This window comes from Pongo abelii, chromosome 13, assembly GCF_028885655.2.
Source record: "Pongo abelii isolate AG06213 chromosome 13, NHGRI_mPonAbe1-v2.0_pri, whole genome shotgun sequence".
Lineage (NCBI taxonomy): Eukaryota > Metazoa > Chordata > Mammalia > Primates > Hominidae > Pongo > Pongo abelii.
This window is the reverse complement of record NC_071998.2, coordinates 111,427,567-111,442,714: the sequence shown is the minus strand read 5'-3', so window position 1 is coordinate 111,442,714 and position 15,148 is coordinate 111,427,567.

Below are 15,148 nucleotides of genomic sequence, written 5' to 3'. Positions count from 1 at the left end.
ATGTGGAGAAATCAAACACAGGATGCATTTCCCAACATACCTAAATTATCCAGGTGGTTCATAAAGTGAAATAATAATTTTCAAAAATTAAAAAGAAGAAAGTAAGGCAGAATGGGAATGTAGGGATTACACGGTTTGGTGCAGAAGCACGTTCACCATGGCAATTAGGGTGCCTTAGATGATTTTCCAGTAGGTTATGAGCTTTTGTGAGTTATCACCTGCTTTGAGAAGAGGCAGTTCATTTGGGGCAGGAAGAACTGTGGATTCAGGGACAGGTTAGACCTGGTCTAGTCCCAGTGCTGCTACCTATTGTGTGACTTTGGGCAGGTCATGGAAGCCTAGGCCCTTGGTGGGTAATCGGTTCAACCCCCATCCCATTCTGAGCCTGGAAATGCCTTTACCGCATTCAGTGAAAAGGACAGTGAAATGACAGCTAAGACAATAGCCACCCCTGTTTGAAGACCTACTATGTGTCCTTCCAAGCAGCCTATATTCAAGTACTTCAATAACACTATGAGTTAATGCTATGACCCAAGGTCTCAGGATTTTACTGCAGCACTCAAGAATGAGAGACTCAAAAGGAGAGAAAGAGAAAGAATGAGAGCAAGCACTGTTTATCCTGGGGAATGTTCTGGATCCACCTAAAAGTTCTATAGCACAGATGAAAAGGACGGCAAGGGCCAGGGAAAGCAAGATTTTGGGCTTCCCCTCATACAAACATAGGGCCCTGGGCCAGATTACCAGCAGAAGGGAGAACTGTGTCCATGTGTGAGGCCTTTAGTGCACAGCTGGCCTCCCTGTTAGCAAGCATGGCTCAGTCCAAATCCTGGAGTTGGGTTACTCTATTTACAACTCTTTTAGAGGAGGGTGTATATAGGGGAGAATAGTGTTGGTTGTGGTCAGCATCAAGAAGGAAGTGTTTTGAGGTCTCCCTTAGAGATTTTACTCTTGATAAAATTGGGATGATAATATCTCCTCTAACTGTTGCAATGAGACACAAGTGAACAGAAAGGGTCTCCATAAACCAGAAAGCACTGTGTCCGTGAAAGGGATGGTTAGTAGTCTTCTGACCATGCCTATGTTTTACGAGGGGTGCCCCTAGCAAATTTTCCGATGGAGGGGAATCACTTCCAGATCTCCTTTGCTTCCCTCCCATTTGTCAGGGAGACAGGAGAAGCATTGCTAACTTTTGCTAGTCTTGAAACATACCAGGTGCACTCCCAGACCAAGGGCTGTGCATTCGTGAATCTATCTGCCTGGAACGCCTTTTCTCCAGATGTATTCTCCATGTCCTGCTCCTTCATTTCATTTATGTCCCTATTCAAACGTCATTTCTCCAAAGAGGCCACTCCTGATGGGAAGCAGAAGGTGCTACAGCGGCCCCGCCCAGATCCCACAGTGCTGTGAGTGTTGGCTGCTAGTGGGCACAGCTGCCTTCTTTCTCCAGAAGACTGACCTTGGGTGATGAAAGTCTTCTCACCTAGCAGATTATGCCCCTCAGTCCCCCTTATCCCTCACTTGGCCAAAGCTTGACTTAAGCAGACCTGTATCTTTAATCCCATCTCAGCTCCTCGTCCAGCTTTATTCTGCCTCCCTCCCTTCCAAGTTTGACCGTATGCACTTGAGTCCCAGTCTCAGGCTCTGCTTCTAGGGAAATCAGCTAAGACCAACTCCAGTTAGAACCACCTGTGGTCACTCTTGAGCCCTGTCATCCTGCTTCATTTCTGCTTCATGGCCCAAATTCTGCCAGCATTGCATCCTGCATTCATTTGTTTGTTGTCTGTCTCTCTCCTGGGCAATGCAAGCTGCCTGAGAACAGGTCTGTGTCATTCGTACCTGCTGCTTTGTCCCTAGGTCTTACTGCAGGGCTGGGATCACAGCACGGTGATCCTTTTTGTGGAATAAAGGGCTTTCTGCGTGGGAAGACAAGACCTCAGAATGTTCCACAGTTGTCAGGCTAAAAGGATCCAGAAATGAGCTCTTCTGATTCTCAACTCTAAAAGAATTTTACTCACTGTCAAGATAAGGTCAACTAGAGTGAGATTTCACACAACTTTACTTGGATTTCTTTGTCTGTGTGTGTGTGTGTGTGTACTTAAAATGTGAAGGAAAAAGGCAAAAGATTTGAGACGTGTGACATTAATAATTCTGAGACATGAAGTATTCTGGAAAGTGTTCTGGTCTCACAACTTTTGAGAATAATTTGTTTATTTATTTGGCTAACATTTCCTGAGTGATCACTCAGTGCTGGACTTGGTGCTGGGTCCTGGCGACCATTCAAGATATGGTCTCTGCTTTAGGAAGCTCCCAGAAACCTGGGTTGTAATATTGGGTTCATTGCTAATCAGCCGCGTGACCTCAGACAAGGTCTGCCCTTCTCTGGGCTTGGTTTTCCTATTTTTAAAGCAAGGGCACTGGGCTGGGTGATCTCTAAAACTCTCTGCCAGCTCCATGTCTCAAGGACTGAGTCTTCCTTTCAGACAGGCTGTCTGATTTTCATGGCCATCAATATTTCTCTAATCATCACCTTCCCTTATTTTCTCTGGGGACTGGAATTAAAACTAACTGCTTTTACCAGATATACTTTCAACATTGTCACAGTCAATGCAATTGGATCAAACCTAGACAGAGAAGGTGGGGGCTCCCCACCCATATTCAGCTTAGTTTGAGTCCAGCCAGTGGTCCTGATGATGTCCCATTACCCGCCGTGGCTCCTCAGACTCAATTCCCCTCTGCCTCAAATGCCTGAAACCAGCGCCGTCTGCATCCTGCCTCGTACCCCCAGCACATGCTAATGAATGCATCGATTTTCCTATTCTCTACCACAACAGTTATTTCAGAGATAAATGCCTCCTGTTGTGGTTATTAAATCTGCTTCATGTTGGACAGCTGGGGGTGGGTGGGTGGGAAGACTGGTCTGGGTAGAGCTAAGTTGGGGACAATCTGGGATAGATCCCAGCTCAACATCTAACAGGCTGCAGGACCTTGGACCAGCCGCTGGTCTCCCAGCCTCAGTTTCCTCATCTTTAAGATGACTGTTGTGCTGGGTCTGAGGTTTAAAACAAAATTGTTTAAAGCCACAGAATGCTTTGATTACAGAAAACCTTGTGTATATGACAATGTGTAAACCATAGAAAGGAGTGGCTTCATTTGGAATGGGATTGGGGTGGGAGGCTTCCCATCCAACCTCCTCCTTGTTCTTTACCCAGACCTCTGGGACACCTTCAGCAACACTGAGGCTCTGGGGAGCATAGTTTGAAAACTGCCAGGCTATATGGACTCAACTAGTATTTTAGAGTTCTGAATAACAGATGAGGAGATGTGGCATGGGGAAGTGGCAAAAGGAAAAGACGGATCAAGTTGGCCTGATGGATGAACTCAGTTGCATCTGAGGAAGCGGCTGATCTGATTGCTCTTCACTGAGCACTAATTTCCTAATGCCTGAGTTTCACTGCCTTTTGTCCAGAATCCTCTCCAGCTAAATCACATGTAGAGGCAACTTGGCCCCTGTGGGTGGTTAAATGCACACACTCTCTGTTTTCAATCCCAGCTCAGATATTTTCTAGCTGTGTGATCTTGGACAAGTCTCCTCATTTTTCTGAGACTCAGTTTTCTCATCTCTAAAATGGGCAAAATAACACTCAGTTATCGCTTCCCATATGCGTCATGTAGCTCTCTGATTCAATGCAATCACATGCATTTTAATCCTTAGAAACAATAATAATATAATGCTAATCATTTATTGATCACTTACTACATATCAGTTCCCATGCCTTTTAATACCTATGTCTATTCTTCACAACCACTCAGCAAAAGAGGGGCCATGGTAATTATCTTCTAGGTGGGGTTTGGAGAGGAGAATCTAAAAAGAGCTCCAAGATTTGAACTCAGGTTTGTTTGACTTCAAAGATTATTAGGTTCTTGATTCTATACTAAGCATCTGAAACTCTTTAACCACCCTTCTCTGCAATGGTTGGGAAACACTGAATCAAACCATGTTTGTCAGAATCTTTCTGACAAACAGGTCCAGATCCTTGGCCTGGAAAAGAACTTGGAGAGTTGTTATATCTACTTTCTTCCTCTCAGTAGGCTGCGTATTCACATTTCTTTGAAATTCCTGCAAGATGCAGAAGGCTGATCTTGACCTTGTCTTAGCAGGCTGTCACTGGTTCCAGTGGTCCCAATTAATCCAATTACTTGCAATCATTGAACAACTGAACCACTTATCTGTAGCAGTTACTATATTGCTTGTTGGGTACAAGGGAGTCAATGAGACACAATCTTTGTCCTCAAGGAGCTCACAATTTAATGAAAGAAACACACAAGCATTAGAAAACAATCTTGCAGAGTGGAAACTATTATGAAAGAGGGGTTCTGGGAGCACAGAAAAACCTAGAAGGCTTCCTATTGTGGGTGGGCCTGAGCCTTAGACTAAAGGATGAATGAGTGATAGTCAAAGCCAGCAGAGAAAAAGGGTTGGCAATGGGGACCTGGAAAAGCAGAGAAACATTATGCGCAAATGTATAAGGGTAAGGAAGGGCGTGGGGCATTTGGAGGAATAGCAGTAGTTCAAATGACTGGAGGAGGAACAAGGGGGCAGGTTAATGAAATGGCAGTGGAGAGGCGTTGATGTTCTGAAACCAGGGAGCCAAGCAGCTGGAACTTGGAGTCACTGAAAAGTCTACAACAGAATTCTGGAAAGATTATTAAAGGAGCTCCATGGAGGCTGTGCTGGAGCAAGAGCCCAGGGAGGAGGCTGGGGAGGTGACCCTGGAGAGAGATGACGGAGTTTGGATCAGAGTGGTGGCAGTGGGGTTGGAGTAAGGGAGGTACATTTAATACAGTGGGGGGCTTGAGACTCCAGGATATCATGGTTGTTGGCTGTGGAGTCCAGTATGATTTTGAAACTGTGCCCCAAAGAATTAAAGAAACCAGTAACTAACAGAAATTCTTGAGTGTACAGGATGACAGACAAGAAAAGAAACAAGTTGCTGAAATGTTGAAACTCCCTCGGCTTGTAAAGTAACAACGCTGGCTGAAGTCAGTTAGAACCAATGTGGTCAACTAGAGTCTGCACAAAACCAGCTTGCTGACGTCATAGCTGGAGTTTCTACGGCGTGTTTCATACTAACTCCTCCTCAAATTTGCGCTTGTGATCCATGAGGGAGCATGAAGAGAGAACTGCGCATACCCAAGGACTTTCCAGACATCCCCTTTTCTTCCACCAATTACCTACTAACCTAAGACTCCAACGTCTAAACCTTTTCTCATGAAATTATTGCCTTGAAGCCAACACGGGGAGACAGATTTGAGCTGGACTCCTGTCTCCTCATTGATTGTCTTGCAATAAAAATCTTTTCTTTTCTCAAGAAAGCCCGGTGTTATAGCGTTGGCTCCTACCACTTCAGCCAGCAAGCCCCTTCTGCTCGGTAACAATTTCAGGACTTTTCTGGTCTGTGCAATGGGGTGGGTAGTGATATCCTTCCCCAGGCTGGGAATCCTGGAGGAGCAGGGCTGTGTGGCTGAGGATGAGCTCCGTGTGGGACATGCTGGGTGTAAAGGGCCAGTAGTGGGGGGAAGGGGGGGCATCCAGGTGGAGATATTCAGGAAGCTCTTGGCTACATGAGCCTGAATCTCTAAGTTAGGAGAGGAGATTTGGATCACTAGCTCGCATACTGAGACAGATCGAGGTGATTTGGAGGTATATGTAGAGAGAGAAAAGGAGACTGACAAGGAAACCCAAACCCATCTGGGTGAATCAAGCCATAAAAAGGTAAGAAGGCTCTTTGGAAGACAGAAGCCTTTTCCTGGGGCATGTAAGGCGTTTTACAATTCTGTAGCCTCTTTACAGAGCAGCACTGGAAGATACCTCCATCTCAGGGTGCAAGCATGATGTTCTCACAATATTATTTGAGGGCTGTTACTAAATCCATATCACATCCAATTTTTCCATTTTACAGAGGATAAAAAAATAAAGAAAATAACTGTTCAGTTTGGTTACTATTTCTTTCTAACTATATTCCCTTAATGAGGCATTTGCCTGCAACACCGTCTGTTATGTATTCCATGTTTTATAAAAGATCTCTTGGGGAAAATAACCCAGGAAACACAAGTTTTCGGCACCATCTCCTTTTATTAAGAATAATGAAAAGGAAACAAGAATCATTCTCCCAGTCAAACACACTTCTGCTGCCTCTTATTGGTGTTTTTATGACAACTGCCAGGTAGTACAGACAGCCGTGAAGTTGCTTTCACACAGATGTGCATCCATTTTACGGCCATTCTAATGCCCCGGTTGCATGTATATCAAGGCAGGTGGGTGTATGTATACAAATCTATTGTACACATATTTTATATATTGCCTATATCTGAGTAAGTGTTTGGGATGGTGCAAGCCCTTAAAATTACAAACATGAAATAGGCTCTTTGCCCAGAAAAGCAATCATCTTTCAAAATGGGCAGAAGAGCAAATAGAGAAATTAACCCAGGAGGGGAAATGCAAAACAAAAGTGATTCTGTTAATTGGAAACCCTGCTCGGGTTTTTGGACATAGCTGGGGGTTCTTCACACCCTCTCTCTGGGTGTGCTTGGCCATGCTCGTGGCTGGACTGCTGCCCACACACAGACAGCTCCTGCCCATGGCTCCAGCCTAGACCTCCCACCAACACTTCAGATGTGTAGATCCTACTGCCAACTGGACATCTTCCCTTGCATGTTCCACAGACACTTAAACTCTGCCGGTATAAATCTGAGTCCTATTCTCCCTGCCTCCTCTTCCTCAGTTAATAGCTCCACAAGTCATTCCATGGCCCCAGGCAAGGGTCACTCTTGACTCCTCCCTCTCCTTTAATGAAGTCTGCAGATATTTACTGAGCCACTACTAGGTGCCAAGCACTGCTAGGTGTCTAGACTCTGTGTATATAAAGGTAACCCAAAACATGCTCCCTGCTCTCAAGGAGCTCATAGTTCCATGAGGAGGCAGAATCACTTAGTAGTTAAGAGCCTAAGGAAACAAGTTCAGAAAGATCGAAGGTCAAATCCCAGCCCTGGTATGGATTTGCTGCCTGATCCTGGGCTCCTAAGCTTAAATTGCTTCCATTGTAAAATGAGAGCAATAATAACAGATTCTACCTCATAGGGCTATTGTAAGATTTAAATGCAATAATTCATGTAAACCACTTACCACAAAGCCTGAACACAGAGTAGAAGCTTGACAAATGTAAATCCTTTTTAGGTATCAGCTGGACGATAAGACAGAGATTGCCTATTGCCTCCCATGTCTATTTTCCCCTTCTTCCTGAGTGGTGTTTCAGTGGGCTACACGGCTGCCCAAAATGAAGACACATTTTCTAACCTCCTTTGTGGTTTGGTGCGGTCAATGTGGCTCAGCTATGGCCAGTGAGACTTCTAGAAAGCCTGCTTAAGAAGGGGATACCTTCTTCACCCATTTCTCCAAACTGCTCTCTGGAATGTGGATGTGATGGCTGGAGTCACAGCAGCTCTGTCAAACCATGCTTTAGTCAGGGTAGATGCTGCAGGTTGGGTCCCCCAGGAGGCAGACACTGAGATGGAGTTAGTGTGCAAGAGGTTTATCAGGGAGTGCCATTGGGATCTAAACCTGAGGCAGGAAGAGGGAGAAAGCAGGACTGGGCAAACGGAGGGGCCAGTTGTGACACAGTAGTGATGGGGGTGGGCCTTTATACCCCTCTACTTCTCTGCTTCAATACTGGGATGTGGGCTGCTCTAGGAGGGGCATGACTCCAGAAGGTAGCTCTGTAGCAGAGGCAGTCTTTGAAGGGAGAGTTGGGGGTTATGTGCTAGCAACAGTTGGGGCAATAAACCTTTTTTGAGGGGGAACCTGGGAGGTGCCACTTCATGTCCATCTCAGTAAGTCACTGCTGTAAATGGGGAAACACAATAAAGTTTATTATTCACTCATGTGACAGCCCATCACATGGATTCCTGGTCTCGTGTTGACTCAGGGACACAGGCTCCTTCCATCCTGGGACTCTGCTGTCTTCTAGATCCTCAGAATCCTCTTGGTTCAACAGGCAGAGAGGGAAAGAGAAGGCAGGACTGTTTGGGAGGTTTTGTGGGCCAGGCCTGGCAGGGAGGTTCTGTCCACATTTCATTGGCCAGATCTTGGCCAGTGGGAAATGTCATTTAGATGTACATTAATGAAGACAATAGATCGGATTTGGGGAATGCTGGAGCAGTCTTTTTCAGAGACGATGAAGATGAAGGCTAAACTCTGGGAAAGGCAGAGTGGTGGCTTGGCGGGAGCCTGGGTCTAGGGGGTTGGGGCACCAACATGCCCACCTTGGACAACTTGCCTTTGGACTTGGCTTATGTAGGACAGACATAAATGTCTACCTTTTCTAAGTCTCTGTTACGCTGTTTACAACCTACTCCCAACTAAACTGAGGGGTAGGAAAGCGAACAGTACTGGGTGATCGGTGCTGAGATTGAGTAAACACAAAAGAGGGGCAGTTGCTTTCTCCTCAGGGCTCATGGAGGGCTTCTTGGAGCTGGTGATACCTGAAATGAGATTTGAAGAGTGAGTGGAAGTTGACCAGTTGCCAGAGGTGATTGTGGGAGGATGCAGTTCTGGTCACTGACCCAGAGCCAGGGCACAGATGGTGTTTTGCGTGAGTCTGAAGACTAAAAAATAGATGCTTTTGTGACAAACCCCCGTAGGACAAAGAGGTTCATGATAGAGGGAGGATACTCCTTTTGTTCAGAGAGTGATGCAAAAGAGAAATAAATAAATGAATGTGTGAAAATTTCTCTACCAACCCCGAAGCAATTTGATGACCCATTGTTCCCTTGGGGTCCTATAATCTTCCCTCACATAATTCTATTATAGTGCATACGATGCTGTGCTCTAGTTACTATTTGATGTATCTGACACTCCACTTGACTTCAAGGTCAAGGACTATATTTTTATTCATTCTTATGCCCATACCACCTAATGCAGCCTGGCACATGGAGTCCTAAACACATGTTTGCCAAATGAGTGAACAACACATAAGTCCATTTTGTTACAAAGAGCAAGGAAGCCATTCTGTAGTTGAATTGAAATCCATTTCCTTTTACCTCTGACCAACCGAACTTCGATTCTCAGACGTTTATTTGGTGCCTGTGATATTCAAGGCTTTGTGTTAAATTGCAGAAGGTGGGCTATAAAGACAAAGAAGCCCTCCTCCTCCTCCCTCTGGAGCTTACCAGACTCTATCATAATGGCCCACCAGGGAAGAAAGAAGAGTTCTTATTCAGCGGCTTCCCACTGGCTCTGTGTGTGAGTCACTGAACCTGCCTGGCTCCTCACATACAGGTTGCTACACCAGGGGAGGTCCAGCCCAGGCAGAGGAAAGCACACTCTCAAGTTGCTGGGACAGCCTGCTGCTTCTAAGCTTTTGAAGTAGGAGTTTCAGAATCTGCCCTTCACCAATGTGCAAGAGCTCTGACCCAGATGACTACTCCTCATTCATTCATTCGTTCATTCCATTTCATAAAGCAAGCACGGGGCCAGGCACTGGGTGGGCATCAGGGCTTTAGAGATCAGTAAGGTGTAGCAGATACTCTACCCACTGTGGCTGTCACTACTCCCATCCACAACTGCTTTCCACTGCCAGCACCTGTGAAGTTCTACCTGAGGGCTTTCTCTGGCTATTATGTGTCATGGGCTGGCAATGCTGGGAATCAACCAGTGGGAGGTGGGAGATGGTGAATATATATTTCAGCTGCCTCATGCATCATGTGGGGCCACTCTTGTGCATGCCTGACTCTATCTCCCGAAGTCCCCAGGGCTTTGAGCTCTGGTGGCCCACAGTGGAAACCTGCCCATCAGTGCACCCTTCCTGTCTTTCTGTCTCTGTATTATTTCCCCATCCTCCCATGGGTACTTCCTGGGATTGCCTCCTACATCAACTACATGCACTCAAATTCTAGTCTCAAGGTTTTCTTCTGAGGGGAGCCCAACCAACATAAGACACTAGATATCTGTCCTTACAAAGCTGATCCTCTATCAAGAAAGTTTGATGCTTAGTTATCTGACAGGGGAGTAGATGCTATAATATGGAAGATACAGGAGGCAGAGGAGCTCACAGTATGGGCCCAAGGAAAGTCTTTTGCAGGAAGCAACTTGAAGCTGAATGCGTAAATTTTCTCAGTTTTGTGCTTTGGATATTGATATGGTTTGGTTGTGTTCCCACCCAAATCTCATCTTGAATTGTGGTTCTAATAGCCCCCATGTGTTATGGGAGGGAACCAGTGGGGGGTAATTGAATCATGGGGGAGGTTACTCCCATGCTGTTCTCACGATAGTGAGTGAGTTCTCACGAGACCTGATGGTTTTATAAGGGGCTTTTTCGCCTTCACCCGACACTCATTCTCTCTCCTGCCACCCTGTGAAGTGGTACCTTCCGCCATGATTGTAAGTTTCCTGAGGTCTCCACAGCTATGCGGAACTGTGAGTCAATTAAACCTCTTTTCTTTATAAAGCACCCAATCTCAGGTATTTCTTCATTAAAAGAAAGTGGGAGAACAGTGTGAGAACAAACTAATACAAATATCTTTTATCTACCATACCTTGTTATGCAAAAATAGGTCTGAATAGCCTCCTACCCCTGATGTTGTGTAGCACACTGTGTTAGGATTCCTTCTGAATTCCTTTGGAAGGAAAGGGGGATTCATGAGACGCAGCTGCAGGCACCAGCCAGGAAGGTGATTTATATTGGCCATCTCTTCTAATTCTCAGGTCAGTCCTGGGAGGCTGGAGTCATGATTCACATTTTAGAGATGAGGAAACAGACTCACATAGGTCCTTCTTGCCCAAGAGCACACATCATGCTTTGGAGATGACCTTGAGGGGTGAGAATTATCACTCTGATGTTACTGATGAGGCAACTACCGAGGCTCAGCCAGCAGGAGTGATGGCATCAGAGGCACATTGTGTTGGAGCTAGAATCAGAAACCACCACTGCCTGGCTCTGGTCCTCCACTCTCTCCTCCCTCTCAGGCTGCCTGTGAGCCAGGTGGGATGCCCCTGGAGACCATCATGGGGAGTGCCCACCAAGCACAGCCCTCCACAGGGCTGGGGAGGCTCCAGGGAAAGGATGGTGCTACAATATAGTGTCATGTTTAAGAAACAGCTCTGGACATGTACTACCTGTATGCAAATCTTGGTTCCATAAATTAGAGTGATATGATTTGGGCAAGGCGTTTACCTTCTCTGAGCCTCAATTTTCTCATCCATAAGATGGGGATAATCATAGTAACTACCTCATGGGGTTGCTGTGAGAATTAAATAGAAGGAAAGTGTTCCAGATAGTGGCAAAAAAATATACAATCCATAAAGCACTATAGATTCAACTTGCTTAATGTTTGGTGGGAATGGACACTGAGTTGAGATACTTAGAAACATGATTCCATTTTGTCCTCAAGAGTCAGTACCTTTTGGTTACTGTAGCCTTGTAGTGTAGTTTGAAGTCAGGTAGTGTGATGCCTCCAGCTTTGTTCTTTTTGCTTAGGATTGTCTAGGCTATAGGGGGCCTTCTTTGATTCCATATGAAATTTAAAAATCGTTTCTTCTAATTCTGTGAAGAGTATCAATGGTAGCTTGATGGAGATAGCATTGAATCTATAAATTACTTTGGGCAGTATGGCTATTTTCATGATACTGAGTCTTCCTATCCATGAGGATGGAATGATTTTCCATTTGTTTTCTGTCCTCTCTTATTTCCTTGAACAGTGGTTTGTAGTTCTCCTTGAAGAGGTCCTTCACATCCCTTGTCAGCTGTATTCCTAGGTATTTTATTCTCTTTGTAGTGATTGTGAATGGGAGTTCATTCATGATTTGGCTCTCTGCTTGTCTATTGTTTGTGTAAAGGAATGCTTGTGATTTTTGCACATTGATTTTGTATCCTGTGACTTTGCTGAGGCTGCTTATCAGTTCAAGAAGTTTTTGGGCTGAGATGATGGAGTTTTCTAAATATAAAATCATGTCATCTGCAAACAGAGACAACTTGGCTTCCTCTCTTCCTACTTGAATACCCTTTATTCCTTTCTCTTGCCTGATTGCCTTGGCCAGAAGTTCCAATACTGTGTTGAATAGGAGTGGTGAGAGAGGGCATCTTGTCTTGTACTAGTTTTCAAACTAGTACTTTTGCCCATTCAATGTGATATTAGCTGTGGGCTTGTCATAAATAGCTCTTATTATTTTGAGATATGTTACGTCAATACCTAGTTTATTGAGAGTTTTATGACGTTAAGGGATGTTGAATTTTAACAAATCTGTATCTATCGAGATAATCATGTGGTTTATGTCTTTGGTTCTGTTTATGTGATGGATTACATTTATTGATTTGTGTATGTTGAACCAGCCTTGCATCCCAGGGATGAAGCTGACTTGATCGTGGTGGATACGTTTTTTGATGTGCTGCTGGATTCAGTTTGTCAGTATTTTATTGAGGATTTTTGCATCAATGTTCATCAGGGATATTGGCCTGAAGTTTTCTTTTTTTGTTGTGTCTCTTCCCAGTTCAGGTATCAAGATAATTCTGGCTTCATAAAATGAGTTAGGGAGGAGTCCCTTCTTTTCAATTGTTTGGAATAGTTTCAGAAGGAATGGTACCAGCTCCTCTTTGTAATACTGGTAGAATTCAGCTGTGAATCCATCTGGTCCTAGGCATTTTTTGGTTGGTAGGCTATTAATTACTACCTCATTTCAGAGCTTGTTATTGGTCTATTCAGGGATTTGACTTCTTACTGGTTTAGTGGGTGTATGCATCCACGAATTTATCCATTTCCTCTAGATTTTCTAGTTTATTTATGTAGAGGTATTTACAGTACTCTCTAATGGTAGTTTGTATTTCTGTGGGGTCAGTGGTGATATCACTTTATCATTTTTTATTGTGTCTATTTGATTCTTCTCTCTCTTCTTCTTTATTAGTCTAGCTAGCGGTCTATTTTGTTAATTTTTCAAAAAACCAGCTCCTAGATTTGTTGATTTTTTGGAGGGTTTTTCGTGTCTGTATCTCCTTCAGTTCTTCTCCGATCTTAGTTATTTCTTGTCTTCTGCTTTTGGATTAGTTTGCTCTTGCCTCTCTAGCTCTTTTAATTGTGATGTTAGGATGTCACTTTGAGATCTTTCTAGCTTTCTGCTGTGGACATTTATTGTTATAAATTTCCCTCTTAACACTGCTTTAGCTATGTCCCAGAGATTCTGGTACATTGTCTCTTTGTTCTCATTGGTTTCAAAGAACTTCTTGATTTCTGCCTTAATTTCATTATTTACCCAGGAGTCATTCAGGAGCAGGATGTTCAATTTCCATGACATTGTGTTGTTTTGAGTGAGTTTCTTAATCCTGAGTTCTAATTTGATTGCTCTGTGGTCTGAGAGACTGTTTGTTATGATTTCAGTTTTTTGCTGAGGAGTGTTTTGCTTCAAATTATGTGGTCGATTTTAGAATAAGTGCCATGTGGCATGAAAAGAATGTATATTCTGTTGATTTGGGGAACAGAGTTCTGTAGATGTCTACTAGGTCCACTTGATCCAGAGCTGAGTTCAAGTCCTGAATATTCTTGTTAATTTTCTGTCTTGTTAATCTGTCTAATACTGACAGTGGGGTATTAAAGTCTTCCACTATTATTGTGTGGGAGTCTAAGTCTCTTTGTAGGCCTTTAGAAAGTTGTTTTATGAATCTGGGTGCTCCTGTATTGGGTGCATATATATTTAGAACAGTTAGCTCTTCTTGTTGAATTGTTCCCTTTACCATTATGTAATGCCCTTCTTTGTCTTATTTGATCTTTGTTGGTTTAAAGTCTGTTTTGTCAGATACTAGGATTGCAACCCCTGATTTTTTTTTCTTTCTTTCCATTTGCTCGGTAAATTTTCTTTCATCCCTTTATTTTGAGCCTGTGTGTGTCTTTGCACGTAGGATGGGTCTCCTGAATACAGCACGCCGATGGGTATTCAATTTGCCAGTCTGTGTCTTTTAATTGGGGCATTTAGCCCATTTACGTTTAAGGTTAGTATTGTTATGTGTCAATTTGATCCTGTCATCATGATGCTACTTGGTTATTCTGCATACTAGTTTGTGCAGTTTCTTCACTGTGTCATTGGTCTTTATATTTTGGTGTGTTTTTGCAGTGGCTGGTACCAGTTTTTCCTTTCCATATTTAGTGCTGGTACCAAAACAGACATATAGACCAAAGGAGCAGAACAAAGACCTCAGAAATAACACCACACATCTACAACCATCTGATCTTCGACAAACCTGACAAAAACAAGCAATGGGGAAAGAATTTCCTATTCAGTAAATGGTGCTGGGAAAACTGGCTAGCCATATGCAGAAAACTGGCTAGCCATATGCAGAAAACTGAAACTGGATCCCTTCCTTACACCTTATACAAAAATTAACTCAAGATGGATTGAAGATTAAATGTAAAACCCCAAACCATAAAACCCTAGAGGAAAACCTAAGTAATACGATTCATGACATGGGCATGGGCAAAGACTTCATGACAAAAATGTCAAAAGCAATTGCAACAAAATCAAAATTGACACATGGAATCTAATTAAACTAAAGAGCTTCTGCACAGCAAAAGAAACTATCATCAGAGTGAATGGGCAACCTACAGAAAGGGATAAAATTTTTGCAATCTACCCATCTGTCTAATATCCAGAATTTACAAGGAACTTAAACATATTTACAAGAAAAAAACGAACAACCCCATTAAAAGTGAGCAAAGGATATGAACAGACACTTCTCAAAATAAGACATTTACACAGCCAAGAAACATGAAAAAAAAGCTAAACATCCCTGATCATTGGAGAAATGCAAATCAAAACCACAGTGAGATACCATCTCATGCCAGTCAGAATGGTGATTATTAAAAAGTCAGGAAACAATAGATGATGGTGAGGCTGTAGAGAAATAGGAACACTTTTACACGTTGGTGGGAATATAAATTAGTTCAACCATTGTGGAAGACAGTATGGTGATTCCTCAAGGATCTAGAACCAGAAATACCATTTGACCCAGGGATCCCATTACTGGGTATATACCTAAAGGAATATAAATCATTCTATTTTAAAGACACATGCACACATATGTTTATTGCAGCACTATTTACAATAGCAAAG